This window comes from Miscanthus floridulus, chromosome 5, assembly GCF_019320115.1.
Source record: "Miscanthus floridulus cultivar M001 chromosome 5, ASM1932011v1, whole genome shotgun sequence".
NCBI lineage: Eukaryota > Viridiplantae > Streptophyta > Magnoliopsida > Poales > Poaceae > Miscanthus > Miscanthus floridulus.
In genome coordinates, this window is record NC_089584.1 from 124,690,640 (window position 1) to 124,694,703 (window position 4,064).

Here is a 4,064-nt window from a genome sequence, read left to right on the forward strand (position 1 = left end):
CAGACCTATGCTTTGGATGTGGAGCAGACGAGAGAGTTTTTTCCCTTGGTCGCTGCGGCCGAAGCCACAAATAAAGAGTGAGTCTCTTGGGAGAACTCTGACCACCCTAGGAGGAGGTACCGAGTTTGCACTAACCACTCGGTCAGCCAGGCCGTTCCCGTTTTTTCTTTGTGTAGTTTCTTTATAACTTTTTTTTTTTTGAAACTGGGTGAATTTATTAGAGAAATAATCAAACGCAGTCGCATCATGGTTCGCAAATCCATTAGTCACCCTGCCTGAGAGACTGCATGCTGGGCAGCGCCTGTGAGAGGACCCGGCCGGGAGTGGGGGCATGGTCTGCGAGACTGGGCAGCGATGCTGCATACTGGGCAAAGGGAGAGCGTCGGGCTGCATGCTAAGCAGCGCGATGCGCTCGGAGAGACGGGCGGGCGGGGGCGTGACGGTGGAGAAGGTGACTGATATCCATCAGTCACCTGCTGAGAAGATACACTATTTATTATTCAACTACTAGCAAGTCAGTTTTTTTTTAAACTACTAACAAGTTGTTAGCACCAATTACATGAACACTCTCAGAGCTCATAATTTGCTCCTATCCCTGATTACATAAAAGACCCAGCGCAGCTAGCTCATGAGCAGCTTGATTGCACTCCGTGCTTTAATTTAATTTAAACACGCACTCAAAGCTAAGGAAACAAGAAGACACTAAAGTCTTTATCTCCGTTACCAAGAGACCCACAATAGCATTGTCGAAGTCATTGGTCGAGACTGGCCTGGACAACCAGCTTTGCATCAGTTTCAACGATCAAGTGACCAATGCCAAGGTCCACGCCCGTTTGTATGCCTCGAAGACAGGCTACGTGCTCAGCATGGAACGCATTCAGAAGGTGATCAACCCTCCCGCGACCGGTGATGACCACATCTCCCACGTCATTCCGTATCAAGAAGCCCCAGCAGCCCGACGATGAACTAGGCAGAAAGGAGGCATCACAGTTCGATTTGAGGACACCAGTTGGTTCTATATAACTTGACAAAGATAGAGCCAATAGTTTTTGGGTTGGGAGTTGGGACGACGCTTATATCGACTTGTCACTTATCAACTAATTTTTATTAATCATGTCGACAATAACACCTAATTATGTTCGCAAAAAAAAAAACACCTGATTAAGAAATAAAATAAGAGTATATTGTCTTTTGTCTTTTTTAGTTTGTTTTAAAAATTCTAAAATACAGGAGAGGAGACCGGAGGGGGGAGCAATTGATTTGGTTGGGGCGGCGGGCGGCGGGCGGTGGGTCACTGCAAATCAATAGTTTCCTGGATCTAGATGAGAGGATATGCATGGTGGATTCATGGTGGTGGAACAGGCGGCCGGTTGGGATGTCCAGGAGACGTGCATCCACGATTGTGCAGCACCAGCAGTCCAGCACGGCAGCACCCCTGTCCCGTCCTTGATTTCCAGTTCATCAGATCAAATGCGAATTGAACGAGCTGCCTCTGTCGCGTTCATTGCCGCGAGGTGATCGCTGCACGCTAAGTTGGACAGGCCGCGGTGATTTCTAGTTCACCAGATCAAATCGCGGCTCTAATCCAAACGTGACCGTTCTCTCGTGGTCAACGGCCGAAATTTTGACGGACCGGCGCTGGCTTCCATCCCAGCAATCCAGCATCCTACAAGCAAACAGCCACCGCCACCTTTTGCCCTGCGGCCTGCCGCCGCTCGCCACCCAGCCCAGAGTTTTGTGCCGCGGAAGTGCCATCCACGCGCCATCGAGCCATCCTCGCTCCTCATCTGACGGCCACCAGCAGCATCTCATTCTCACGACCACTCGCCGATCGCCGTCCCGGCCCCTCTTTCTTCAAACCCACGCAACCACGGATAGTCGGATACCACCAGTCCACCACAGCAAAGGTGGAAACGGGCAAGGCACCACCAACCCCAGCAGACTGGAGCAGCGCACGATCGTCGCCGCCCGAAGGTCACCACATCCCCTCCCACCCACCCTCTCATCCCAGGCATGACGGGGACGTCCAGGGCCCCGCGGCCCGCCGCCGGCGCCGACCCCGATCCGCACGGCGCGCGGCGTGCGCTCCGCCGCAGCCGACGAGCGCGCGTCCTCGCAGAGTTCCTCGAGGCCTCCCTCCGCGTGCCCGACCTCTCCCTGCCACCGCGGAAGCGCTTCAACTTCCCTCCGGCGCATGCGCCGGCGCCTCCGCCGGGCTCAGACGCGATCTCTTCGCGCGCCCTCGTCTTGGGCGACGCGGACGCGGCGCTGTGCAATTTTTTTAGAGTAGACGAAGCAGTGTATGTGTGTTTCCTTGACAAACCCAATTCCCAAAGGCCTCCTTACGAAAAAAAAATTAAAGGCCCAGACCAACTATGCAAGGAGTGTGGTAGGCCCATGTGGACATATACAACCAAATTCAGCATAACGGCCCAGACAAACTCTGTCTGTCGTCACCACCACACTAACATGAGTCCATTCAATTTTGCTAGGGAGAAGATGGACACTTTGGCGTCCAAAATGGAGGATGTAGCAAAAGTTGCCATCAGGGTTCGATCTGATAACGTCAAAAATCCTAAAGCCTCTGCTCAGTTCAGAGAAGCCCCGTCAATCCTGTGCCTGACATTGTACAGCAGTAACATGTTGGAACGAGTTTGACAGCACTACTGCTCCTAACTCGCACGCTTTGAGCATCCACCTCTGTGCACATGATCGGCGGATTTGTCTCCGCAATCTGGGGGGCTCAACCTTCTCCAGTTTGCCTGCAGGCTGTATGCTTGTCACAATCGGCAAGCAGATTCAGGTAACATGCTTACTGTCTAATTTAAGAACTGCCAAGATCTCAAATGAATGAAATGATCTCAAATTAGCACATAAATGCCTTAGCCTACTGTTGCGTACTGTGAAGTATGTACTGTATATGTCCAGTGCTTTCTCTGTAACTCAGTTCGGCCAGTGTACGCGCCTGCCGGATGTTCTGTTCTAGGTCTGAAAATATTGACAGTGTACCTCTGAACTCAGGAATGGTCCAATGGGCAGTTCAAGACCTCTGTTGGAGAGGTACTGTTTGAGATGACCGATGAACCAGGCCCCTTCATCTCCGTGGAACTCATGTACTGTCCAGACGACCTGCATCTTTCTGAGGTTGGCCGGCACGCCAGCCGCATTGACCTTCCCAAGATCGTTTCTTTTAGGGACCAGATACTGATTGCTCTGATTTTGCTGTCTTTCTTCTACCTCTTCTGGTGCTGAGTGCATCCGGATTCCATTTGGAGTTTCGGACTTAATTCGTTTGCGATGTCCGAGATGGCTAAATTTTACAGCCTTCTTGGTCCTAAGTGCCTGCCCTTCTCCATTGGTTGATTATGGAGATTGGGAAACACTGCATGGATTGTGGTGAAAACAGGCGGTTTGAGTGTTTGGGTTGATTTACATTCCTTTTTTTTTTCGAGGTAAATGCTGCTTTTTGCTCGTCATAGCTGAGGGGAGTGCTATGGGATTGGTTGATTTTTGGATTGAGAGAGTTGCCGGTGCGATTGAAGTGTTACTGTGATAAGAGTTTCTCTTCTCTTTTGTACATTCCTGAATCATGTATGTAGTAGTATATGGGTTACTCTTGTGGGCTGTGGCCTGTGGCCTGGATATAGGGAATTGCTTCGTTGAAATAATGAGATGTGAAGGCATTAGCCGTACATGGTTACCTGAAAGAAAGGATGGTACTGTAATTATTTCTTAATGAATAAAGGAATCCTTTATTTACACTCCATTTTTTGCTGTTCCTATTGCATTTCGTCGTCTTCGTACTTATATGGCTCCGTTCGGCTTGCTGAAACTTGTCTGAAATTGGCTGAAAAAACTGTTCTGGCTGAAATGTTGTGAGAGAAAAATACTGTTCTGGCTGAAAAAAAAGAAGTCGAACAAGCCGGATTTAAGGTAAACCGAACGGGGCCATATGTGTATAGTCTGCCATAAATTTATTATTTTGCTATAGCTTGCCCATATTGTCGGTCCAGCAAGTGACAATCCCCCGTACTGCTGACCAAGCGGTGCAAATAGCGCTGACG

The 4,064-nt window shown here is 50.0% G+C and overlaps 1 pseudogene; it reads left to right on the forward strand.

The window, feature by feature from the left end:
• Positions 1 to 354: 354 nt before the first annotated feature.
• On the forward strand, positions 355 to 3,252 carry LOC136455282 (uncharacterized; annotated as a pseudogene).
• The last annotated feature ends 812 nt before the right edge of the window (positions 3,253 to 4,064 follow it).